Here is a 13,086-nt window from a genome sequence, read left to right on the forward strand (position 1 = left end):
TCAATGAATTTGGTAAAGTAGCAGGATACAAAATTAATGCACGGAAATCTCTGGCATTCCTTTATACTAATGATGAAAAATCTGAAAGTGAAATTAGGAAAACACACCCATTTACAATTGCAACAAAAAGAATAAAATATCCAGGAATAAACCTACCTAAGGAGACAAAAGACCTGTATGCAGAAAATTATAAGACACTGATGAAAGAAATTAAATATGATACAAATAGATGGAGAGATATACCATGTTCTTAGATTGGAAGAATCAACATTGTGAAAATGACTCTACTACACAAAACAATCTACAGGTTCAATGCAAGCCCTAACGAACTACCAGTCATTTTTCACAGAACTAGAACAAAAAATTTCACAATTTGTATGGAAACACAAAAGACTCCGAATAGCCAAAACAACCTTGAGAACGAAAAATGGAGCTCGAGGAATCAGGCTCCCTGACTTCAGATTATACTACAAAGCTACAGTAATCAAAACAGCATGGTACTGGCACAAAAACAGAAATATAGATCAATGGATCAGGATAGAAATCTCAGAGATAAGCCCATGCCCATATGGTCATCTTATCTTTGATAAAGGAGGCAAGAATATGCAGTGGAGAAAAGACAACCTCTTCAATAAGTGGTGCTGAGAAAACTGGACAGGTACATGTAAAAGTATGAAATTAGAACACTCCCTAATACCATACACAAAAATAAACTCAAAATTGATTAAAGACCTAAATGTAAGGCCAGACACCATCAAACTCTTAGAGGAAAACATAGGCAGAACACTGTATGACATAAATCACAGCAAGATCCTTTTTGACCTACCTCCTAGAGAAATGGAAATAGAAACAAAAATAAACAAATGGGACCTAATGAAACTTAAAAGCTTTTGCACAGCAAAGGAAACCATAAAGAAGACCAAAAGACAACCCTCAGAATGGGAGAACATATTTGCAAATGAAGCAACTGACAAAGGATTAACCTCCAAATTTACAAGCAGCTCATACAGCTCAATAAAAAAAAAAAAAAAACCAAACAACCCAATCCAAAAATGGGCAGAAGAGCTAAATAGACATTTCTCCAAAGAAGATATACAGATTGCCAACAAACACATGAAAGAATGCTCAACATCATTAATCATTACAGAAATGCAAGTCAAAACTACGATGAGATATCATCCTACATCCGTCAGAATGGCCACCATCAAAAATCTAGAAGCAATACATGATAGAGAGGGTGTGGAGAAAAGGGAAGACTCTTGCACTGTTGGTGGGAATGTAAATTGATACAGCCACTATGAAGAACAGTATGGAGTTTCCTTTAAAAACTAAAAATAGAACTACCATATGACCCAGCAATCCCACTACTGGGCATATACCCTGAGAAAACCATAATTCAAAATGAGTCACGTACCAAAATCTTCCTTGCAGCTCTATTTACAATAGCCAGGACATGGAAGCAACCCAAGTGTACATTATAGGATAAATGGATAAAGAAGTTGTGGCGCATATATACAATGGAATATTACTCAGCCATAAAAAGAAACAAAATTGAGTTATTTGTAGTGAGGTGGATGGGCCTACAGTCTGTCATACAGAGTGAAGTAAGTCAGAAAGAGAAAAACAAATACCATTTGCTAACACATATATATGGAATCTAAGAATAAGTGGTCATGAAGAACCTAGGGGCAAGACAGGATTAAAGACACAGACCTACTAGGGAATGGACTTGAGGATATGGGGAGGGGGAAGGGTAAACTGTGACAAAGTGAGAGAATGGCATGGACATATATACACTACTAAACGTAAAATAGATAGCTCGTGGGAAGCAGCTGCATAGCACAGGGAGATCAGCTCGGTGCTTTTTGACCACCTAGAGGGGTGGGTTAGGGAGTGTGGGAGGCAGGGAGATGCAAGAGGGAAGAGATATGGGAACATATGTATACATATAACTGATTCACTTTTTTATAAAGCAGAAACTAACACACAATTGTAAAGCAATTATACTCCAATAAAGATGTTAAAAAATAAAATTAAACCATTATTTGAGATGTCCAATTTTTGGTGAGAAAATGACCACCTCCAGGAGAGCTCACACCTATGGGTACTCCCCAAAACTACCACCACCAATGTCTTTGTCCTCACAATGAGACACTGCTCCCCCCCCCGCCCACTGGAGACCCTCCAATACTAGCAGGTAGGTCTGACCCAGGATCTTATGAGGTCACCGCTTTTTCCCCTGGGTCCTGGTGTGCCTGAGACTTTGTATGCACCCTCCAAGAGTGGAGTCTCTGTTTCCCCCAGTCCTGTGGAATTCCTGCTATCAAACCCCACTGGCCTTCAAAGCCATATCGTCTGGGGACTCCTTCTCCCAATGCCAGACCCCCAGGCTGGGGAGTCTGACGTGGGGCTCAGAACTTTCACTCTTGTAGGAGAACCTCTGTGATATAGTTATTTTCCAGTTTGTTGGTCACCCAACTGGCAGGTATAGAATTTGATTTTATCATGATTGCACTCCTCCTACCATTTCGTTGTGGCTTCTTCTTTGTCTTGGGATGTAGAATATCTTTTCTGGTAGGTTCCAGCATTTTTTTGTTGATGGTTGTTCAGCAGTTTGCCGTGATTTTGGTGTTTTTGTGAGGGGGGTAAGCTCAAGAGTTTCTACTCCACCAAGTTTGTAGTTGTTTTAGGTGAAGGTTAGATCTGATCTTTATTACTTAATCATAGCTGGGAACAGAAGTTTTGTGCTACTCTATTTTATTTGAAAATTAATTATCAGAATTTTTGAGTGTAGGAGGAAGGAGTATTCCAAAGAAGATTTGTATTACCACTGTAAGCACTTTAGGGTAGTAAGGATGTAGAATAATTTAAAACTTAATTGAAACATAAGAGTCTCAACTTTTGACTGCAAATATATTCAAAGTCCACCTTGTGGGTACAACTTCCCAGGGATTTTTTTTTTTCCTTTCTCTGCTCAGAGTCGGGACAACCATAGTCCTTTGAGAATAGAGGCATGCGTATGTTTACTTTTGCTTCTTCCTTGCATCGACGTTCCCAACTCAGTGTTTGAGTGGTTTTTTAAATTAGATTCCCTACCTTGGGTGCTCCCTGACTCATGAAGGCTGTGAAAACCACTGAAGTTTCCAGCTTCTGCATACACATTCAGGGCAAAAGCAGTTTCTGTATTCCTGTTACTTGCTGAAATACAGCTGTTTTAATTAACTGTTATTATAAAACACACCACCAAAAATCTAGTGATATAAAACAAAAGTAATTTTATTATGATCAAAAATGCTATGGGTCAGGAATTTGGACAGGACTCAACAGGAAGCACTTGTCTGTTCCACAATGTCTGGGGTCTCAGCAGGGAAACCTAAACTCCTGGAGAATGACTCAAAGGGCTGGCAATTGGAATCAATCATATTTAAGCTCCTCTACACAAATGTCTGCTACCTGGGTTAGGTTGTCTTGAAAACTGTATTGCACTTAGCTGGGACTATTGACAAGAGGACCTGTACATAGCATTTCAGTGGCTTGGAATTCTCACAGCAGTTTAAGGTCACCTTGCAGATCTGTCAGACGGAAAAAATTGTGCCCATCTTTGGAAAATACAACTTATCATAACTTCTATTATATCTGTGATTGAAAAATGTTTTTGTTTCATTAGGTCTTTGGAGATATGTCATATCTATATCTATATCTATATCTAGTCTTCAGCATTTTTATTTGTTTTCAGCATGAAGAATTCCAGAGGTCAATCTGGACATTTAGGTTCAATAAAATATCACTAGATATGGAACTCTCAAGTTTCATATATACTTGAGCATCATCTTTTCAAGTTCCACAAAAATATTATTGGTGTTTTGGTGGGTATTTCACTGATACTCATTACAGGCATATTTTGGATATACTGTGGGTTTGGTTCCAGAATGCCACAATATAGTGAGTATCACAGTAAAGTGAGTCACACAAATTTTTGGTTTCTCAGTGGATAAAAAAGTTACATTTATACTACAGTTTCTTAAGTGTGCAATAGCATTATGTCTAAAAAAACAATATGCATACCTTAATTTAAAAATACTTTATTTTAAAAAAATGCTAACCATCATGTGAGCCTTCAGTGAATCATATTATTTTTGTTGATGGAGGGTCTGCCTTGATGTTGATGGCTGCTGACTGATCAGGATGGTGGTTGCTGAAGGCTGGTGTGGCTCTAGAAATTTTTTTTAAACAAGACAGTAATAAAGTTTGCTGCACTGATTGACTCTTCCTTTCATGGATGATTTCCCTGTAAGACTCAATGCTTTTTGATAACATTTTACCCACAGAAGAACCTCTTTCAAAACTGGAGTCTTAACCTCTTGAATCCTGCCCCTGCTTATCAATTAAGTTTATGTAATGTTCTAAATCCTTTGTTGTCATTTCAACAGTGTTCACATCTTCACCAAGAGTAGATTTCAGCCCAAGAAACCACTTTCTTTGCTCATCCATAAGAAGCAACTCCTCGTTCATTAAAGTTTTATCATGAGATTGCAGCATTTCAGTCACATCTTCAGGCTCCACTTCTAATTCTACTTCCCTTGCTATTTCCACCACATCTGCAGTTACATTAGTAACATCAAAGATCACTGATCACAGATCATCATAACAAATATAATAATAATATTAAAGTTTGAAATATTGCAAGAATTACCAATGTGACTCAGGGGCATGAGATGAGCAAATGCTGTTGGAAAAATGGTGCCAGTAGACTTGCTCAATGCAGGGTTGCCACATAACTTAAATTTATAAAAAACACAGTATCTTCAAAGTGCAATAAAGTGAAGTGCAATAAAATGAGGTATGCCTATATTGATTTTTAGATGCCTTTATAATATTGAGTGTTCTTATTCTTGAACATACATAGTATGTCTGTTTTTAGATCTCATTAACCGAAGTTGCATACTTTTTTCCATTCAGGTCATGCATATTTATTTTTAGTTTTTTTTGAATATTGTATTTTTTGTGGTTTTATGAATTGCATTTATTACATGCACTATATTTTCTAATTGCTTACTACTGGTTTGTGGGAAACTATTGATTTTTGCAAACTGATCATGTATATAGCCATTCAACTTGGTTTAATTTCTTAGCTGATACAAAAGTTTGTCTGTTGATTCTCTTGAAATTTAGAATCATGTACAAATAATGATAAACTGTCTTGGAATTTGGAATCATGTATGACTGATAAGAGCTTTTTCTCCTTTCCAATGTATATACCACTTTATTTTTATTATTCCCTTAGCTAGGACTTCCAAAATGATGTTGAAGAATAGCAACAATAAAGAGAATCTTCATTTTGGGTATCAACTCTAATTTGAAATATTTCTAATGTTTCAGCATTGTGACATGGTGTTCACTTAAATCTCTGGTACGTTATTAAGTATGTTCTAGTCTAGATTTGTTTTGTTAAATATTTTTATTAGGAATGAATATTTGCTTCTATTTAATGTTTATCATTACCCATTGAAATAAACAACAGCATTTTACAGTTATTACATCAGTAGATATTCTAATGTGAGAATATATTTTCTCATGGAGAAACACTACTGAGCCATGCCTTTTTTTTTCTTTTTACCATGCTGCCTAATTTGGCTGCTTAATACTTTATATGTTTTTTTGTACCTATTTAGGAAGTGTAATTGGCATATTGTGGGGCATGTATGTGTGTGTGGGTGTGTTTGCTATCACTTCCCAGTTTTGGTAACTGTTGAATATATTAGGTTAATAAAATGAGGTAGGTAGCTTCACCTTATTTTCTTTGCTATGGGAATCTTTTGCAGAAGTTGGAAAATTGTTTATTTAGTAAAGTCTTACCAGAACTCGCTATCTAGGGAAAAATCTTCTGGTATTGATACTGCTTCAGTTTACTCTGGGGTTAAAGGTTTAAATCAATTGTTCTACTTTCTCTTGAACACACTTAAAAATTCATTTTACCAAAAGCATATACATGTTATGTAGGCTTAAAAATTTATGGCCTAGAATTCTACATTCTCTTATAGTATCTTAAATAACTTGTAAAGTTATTTCAATAACTTTGTCAGTTTGAGTTTCTAATGTGTTCTCCCCTTTTTCATGACCATAATTTCCAGTTTTTTTTTTAATTGGAGTATAATTGTTTTACGATGCTGTGTTAGTTTCTGCTGTACAGAAACTAGCAGAAAGTGAATCAGCTATACGTATACATATATCTTCATATCACCTCCCTCTTAAGCCTCCCTCCCAACTCCCATCCCACCCATCTAGGTCGTCACAAAGCATCAAGCTGATCTCCCTGTGCTATGCAGCAGCTTCCCACTAGCCATCCATTTTACATTTCGTAGTGTATATATGTCAATGCTACTCTCTCACTTCGTCCCAGCTTCCCCTTCCCCCACTGTGTGTTCAAGTCCTTTCTCTACATCTGCGTCTTTAATCCTGCCCTGTCGCTAGGTTCATCAGTACTGTTTTTCTAGATTCCATGTATGTGTGTTAGCATATGGTATTTGTTTTTCTCTTTCTGACTTACTTCACTCTGTATGACAGACTCTAGGTCAGTCCAAATCATTACAAATAACTCAATTCTGTTCCTTTTTATGGCTAAGTAATATTACATTGTATATATGTGCCATATCTTCTTTATCCATTCCTCTGTCGATGGACGTTTAGGTTGCTTTCATGTCCTGGTTACTGTAAATAGTGCTGCAATGAACATCGTGCTACACGTATCTTTTTGAATTATGATTTTCTCAGGGTATATGCTAAGTAGTGGGACAACTGGGTCATATGGTAGTTCTATTTTTAGTTTTTTTTTTTGGTTGCTGTTGTTGCAATATCTTCTATGTATTTATTTATTTTTAAACACTTTTATTGGAGTATAATTACTTTACAATGTTGTGTTAGTCTCTGCTGTATAACAAGTGAATCAGTTATATGTATATATATATACCCATATGCGCTCCCTCTTGTGTCTCCCTCCGACCCTCACTATCCCACCCCTCTAGGTGGTCACAAAACATGGAGCTGATCTCCCTGTGCTATGGAGCTCCTTCTCACTAGTTGTCTACTTTACATTTGGTAGTGTATATATGTCAATGTTACTCTTTCACTTCGTTCCAGCTTACCCTTCTCCCACCCCGTGTTCTCAGGTCCATTTTCTACCTCTGCATCTTTATTCCTGTTCTGCCCCTAGATTCATCAGAACCTTTTTTTTTTTTTTTTAGATTCTATGTATATGTATTAACATATGGTATTTGTTTTTCTCTTTGTGACATACGTCACTCTGTATGACAGACTCTAGGTCCATCCACCTCACTACAAATAACTCAGTTTTTTTTCTTTTTATGGCTGAGCAATATTCCATTGTATATATGTACCACATCCTCTTTATCCATTCATCTGTCAATGGATACTTAGGTTGCATCCATGTCCTGGCTATTGTAAATAGTGCTGCAATGAACATGTTGGTACCTGTCTCTATTGAATTATGGTTTTCTCAGGGTATATGCCCAGTGGTGGGATTGCTGGGTCATATGGTAGTTCTATTTTTAGTGTTTGAAGGAACCTACATGCTGTTCTCCATAGTGGCTGTATCAATATACATTCCCACGAACAGTGCATTTTCTCCACACCTTCTCCAGCATTTATTGTTTTTTAGATTTTTTTGATGATGGTCATTCTGACCAGTGTTAGGTGTTACCTCATTGTAGTTTTGATTTGTATTTATCTAATGATTGGTAATGTTCAGCATCTTTTCATGTGTATAATGGCAATCTGTATGTCTACTTTGGAGAAATGTGTACTTAGGTCTTCCACCCATTTTTGGATTTGGTTGTTTTTTTTTTTTTTGATATTGAGCTGCATAAGCTACTTGTTTATTTTGGAGATTAATCCTTTTTCTGTTGCTTCGTTTGCAAATATTTCCCTCATTCTGAGGGTTATCTTTTCATCTTGTTTATGGTTTCCTTTGCTGTGCAGAAATTTTAACTTTCATTAGGTCACGTTTGTTTTTATCTTTCATTTCCATTACTCTACGAGGTGGGTGAAAAAGGATCTTGCTGTGATTTTTTAAAAATTTATTTAATTTATTTATTTTATTTATTTTTATTTTGGCTTCGTTGGGTCTTTGTTGCTTCATGTGGGATTTTCTCTAGTTGTGATGAGCAGAAGCTACTCTTCATTGCAGTGCTCAGGCTTCTCACTGGGTGGCTTCTCTTGTTTCAGAGCACGGGCTCTAGGTGCACGTGCTTCAGTAGTTGTGGCACTTGGGCTCAGTAGTTGTGGCTCACAGGATCTAGAGCGCAGGCTCAGTAGTTGTGACTCATGGGCTTAGTTGCTCTGCAGCATGTGGGATATTCCCAGACCAGGGCTTGAACCCATGTCCTTAACATTGGCAGGCAGATTCTTAACTGCTGTGTCACCAGGGAAACCCATTGTTGTGATTTTCATCATAGAGTGTTCTGCCTATGTTTTCCTCTAAGAGTTTTATAATGTCTCACCTTACATTTAGGTTTTTAATCCATTTTGAGTTTATTTTTGTGTATGGTGTTAGGAAGTGTTCTAATTTCATTCTTTTACATGTAGCTGTCCAGCTTTCTGAGCACCACTTATTGAAGAGCTTCTCTTTTCTCCATTGTATATTCTTGCCTCCTTTGTCAAAGATAAAGTGACCATATGTGTGTGGCTTTATCTCTGGGCTTTGTATCCTGTTCCATTGATCTATATTTATTTTTTTGTGCCAGTACCATACTGTCTTGATTATTGTAGCTTTGTAGTATAGTCTGAAGTTGGGGAGCCTGATTCCTCCAGCTCTGTTTTTCTTTCTCAAGATTGCTTTAGCTATTCTGGATCATTTGTGTTTCAATTTTACAAATTGTGAAATTTTTTGTTCTAGTTCTGTGAAAAATGCCATTGGTAATTTGATATGGATTGCATTGAATCTGTAGATTACTTTAGGTAGTGGAGTCGTTTTCACAATGTTGATTCTTCCAATCCAAGAACAAGATATATCTTTCCATCTGTTCGTATTACCATTAATTTTTTTCATTAGTGTCTTATAGTTTTCTGCATACAAGTCTTTTTTCCCCTTAGGTAGGTTTATTCCTAGGTATTTTATTATTTTTGTGGCAATGGTAAATGGGAGTGTTTCCTTAATTTCTCTTTCTGATTTTTCATCATTAATGTATAGGAATGCAAGAGATTTCTGTGCATTAATTTTGTATCCTGCTACTTTATGAAATTCATTGATTAGCTCTAGTAGTTTTCTAGTGGCGTCTTGAGGATTTTCTATGTATAATATCATGTCATCTTCAGACAGTGACAGTTTTAGTTCTTTTCCTATTTGGATTCTTTTTATTTCTTTTTCTTTGATTGCCATGGCTAAACTTCCACAACTATGTTGAATAATAGTAGTGAGAGTGGGCACCCTTGTCTTGTTCCTGATCTTAAAGGAAATACTTTCAGTGTTCTACCATTGAGAATGACATTGGCTGTGTGTTTGCCATATTCCGCTTTAATTATGTTGAGGTAGGTTCCCTCTATGCTCACTTTCTAGAGAGTTTTTATCATAAATGGATGTTAAATTTTGTTGAAAGCTTTTTCTGCATCTATTGAGATGATCATATGGTTTTTTTTCCTTCAGTTTGTTGATAGGGTGTATCACATTGATTGATTTGCAGATATTATGGAATCTTTGCATTCCTGGGATAAACCCCACTTGATCATGGTGTATGATCCTTTTAATGTGCTGTTCAATTCTGTTTACTAGTATTTTGTTGAGGATTTTTGCATCTATATTCATCAGTGATATTGGTCTGTAATTTTCTTTTTTTTTGGAGATCTTTGGATTTGACATCAGGGTGATGGTGGACTTGCAGAATGAGTTTGGGAGTGTTCCTCTCTCTATTATATTTTGGAAGAATTTAAGGAAGACAGGTGTTATCTCTTCTCTAAATGTTTGATAGAATTCACCTGCGAAGCCATCTGCACTGGGCTTTTGTTTGTTGGAAGATTTTTAATCACAGTTTCAATTTCAGTGCTTGTGATTTGTTTGTTTATGTTTTCTATTTCTTCCTGGTTCAATCTTTGAAGGTTGCACTTTTCTAAGAATTTGTCCATGTCTTCCAGGTTGTCCATTTTATTGGCATATAGTTGATTGTAGTAGTCTCTCACGATCCTTTGAATTTCTGTGGTGTCAGTTGTTACTTCTCCTTTTTCATTTCTAATTCTGTTAATTTGAGTCTTCCCTTCTTTTCCTGATGAGTCTGTCTAATGATTTATCATTATTTTTTATCTTCTCAAAGGACCACCTTTTAGTTTTATTGATCTTTGCTATTGTTTCCTTAATTGATATTTATAAGACATTCCATCCAAAAACAACAGGGTCCACTTTCTCCTCAAGTGCACATGGAACATTCTCCAGGATAGATCATGTCTTGGATCACAAATCAAGCCTCAGTAAATTTAAGAAAATTGAAATTGTACCAAGTATCTTTTTTGACAACAATGCTATGAAACTAGATATCAATTACAGGAAAAAACTGTAAAAAATACAAACATATGGAGGCTAAACAATACACCAGTAAACAACCAAGAGATCACTGAAGAAATCAAAGAGTAAATAAAAAAATACCTAGAAACAAAAGACAATGAAAATACGATCACCCAAAACCATGGAATTCAGCAAAAGCAGTTCTAACAGGGAAGTTTATAGCAATACCATCCTACCTCAAGAAACAAGAAAACTCTCAAATAAACAGCCTAACCTTACACCTAAAGTAATTAGAGGTAGAATAACAAAAAGAAACAACAACAACAACTGCAAAAAAAAAACAAAAATAAATTAGCAGAAGGAAAGAAATCATAAACATCAGATCAGAAATATATTTTTTAAAATGCAATTTTTTTAATATTAATCTCTCTAAAAATCTTGCTTTTATTTTCTGTTGATCAGCTTTAGAATTTTTTTTGAATTTTATTAATATATATTTAATTCTATTGACTTTTTTTTCTGTTTGTTGTTTTTATGTATTTTTAGTCTATTGTTTTCTAATAGTGCATTTTGTTCTATAAATTTATCTCTGAGTCCTATCATGGACATAGAGTATACACTTTCATAAATAGTGCTTTTTATCCTTTAAAAGTTTATCATTAATATTTCTTTTCCTCTTAGAGTTATTTAGAAGCATTTTCTTTAATCAATAGGTTTGTATATTCGGAGGGAGCCTGAAGAAGTGTTATGATTTTGTGATTGATTTCTTATTTTCTTGCAACATTCACAGTAAATATGGCCTCTATGATAACATTTTTTAGATTCCTTTTGTGATTAGTACGTAGTCACTTGATTTCTGTTTTTTTTTTTTGGTGTTCCATTTGTGTTTATATCCTTTGCTGAGTACAATCTTATATAAAATTCTACATATACCTACTACATCATTAGTTAATTTTGTCATACAAGTATTTTACATCCTAGCCTATTTTCACATTGCCAGTTCAACAAATCAAAAATCTCTAAAGTTTGTCACTATGATTATGGATTTATTACTTTTTTGTGTGTATTTATCAGTGTCATTTTATATATTTTGTAGTTATGTTCATTGGTACATAAAGAACCATTACTACTATATACTGCTAAAATTTCTACATTATATTTAACCAGTATGAACTATCCCTTTCACCTCCTTTAATGCTGCTTACCTTAAATTGTATTTTGTCTAATATTAATGTTGCTATTCATTTTTTTCTTAACAAGTTTCTGGCTTATCAGTTTCTCTTTATTTTTTAATTCCAATATTTCTGTGTCATTTTGTTCCAGGTGAGGTTTCCTACTTCCATTGAATTCAATCTTCTTTGAATATTTTAAATTTCCAATAGTTTCTAGACCAAAATGGGATATCCTTTTTGTTTTCCAGTGCAATAATGAATATTTAAAATATATTTTTAATACCAAATCCAATAAATTGAAACAGAGGGAGAGGATGTAACATTTACCTAGTGTGCTATTTTGATCTTAGTGCATTATAGTATTTTTAAGTTCTGCAGCATTTCATGACATCTTAAGAGCATTATTTTTCCTTATGAAAATATAACTTTCATTGTACACTTCAGAACATACAATAAAGCTTCATTTTCATGCTGTACAGAAAAGAGTAAATAAGGTTTTCTATTTTTGTAAGAACCTTAGAAAAAGGAATTAATAGAGACAAAACAGAAATACTTAAATTAGCAATCACTAGTAAAAGACATTCTGTTTTGGAAATTTGGCTACTCTTTGGTCACCTTTTATTTGCAATCTGCCAAATTAACAATTTCATAATTTGCAGTACTACCTTATTTTAATTGTTTTATGGAAAACATAATTTTGAGTTTCAATTAGACTTAAAAAAGGAAAACATAATTTGGTCCACGTTAATTTCAGTCATGTACATTCCCTGTATGTTAATGGAAATAAAGATTTTATGTATGATATATGTGTTACGGAAAATTAAAACCTAGCATAGATTTAGCACTGTTCCACACAAAACACTGAAGGACCCAAATATGTAGCAAATTCCATGACAGTTTTAAAGTTGAGCTGCTATAGTAAATAACTGGATGTTCTTGATATTGAACATGGAATATGTGTACAAAGAAAGGAAATAACTTTGCACTCTATAAGCAGTGTGTTGTAAGTGGAAAATGCAATGTCTTAAATAAAACTGTATTTTAAATAAATAAATAAATAATGTGTTTTTTTTGTCAGTCAGCCAAATGCATGGATACTGGACAAAAAAAAAAAAAAAAAAAGAATCCTTTAGCAACCTGACATTCACTAAATTAACCATATATTCTTTACTGGTGGGGAATATCCAGGATGAGGGATAGATCATGACTGACTGCTTTCTAGACAATTTTCTCATGCTGTAATGTCTACCAGAACTGATGCAAAAATCAGAGATAGGGTTTCCCTGGTGGCGCAGTGGTTGAGAGTCCACCTGCCAATGCAGGGGACATGGGTTTGTGCCCTGGTTGGGGAAGATCCCATATGCCGTGGAGCAGCTAGGCCTGTGAGCCATGGCTGCTGAGCCTGAG

Source organism: Mesoplodon densirostris, chromosome 13 (assembly GCF_025265405.1).
Source record: "Mesoplodon densirostris isolate mMesDen1 chromosome 13, mMesDen1 primary haplotype, whole genome shotgun sequence".
Taxonomy (NCBI): Eukaryota; Metazoa; Chordata; class Mammalia; order Artiodactyla; family Ziphiidae; genus Mesoplodon; species Mesoplodon densirostris.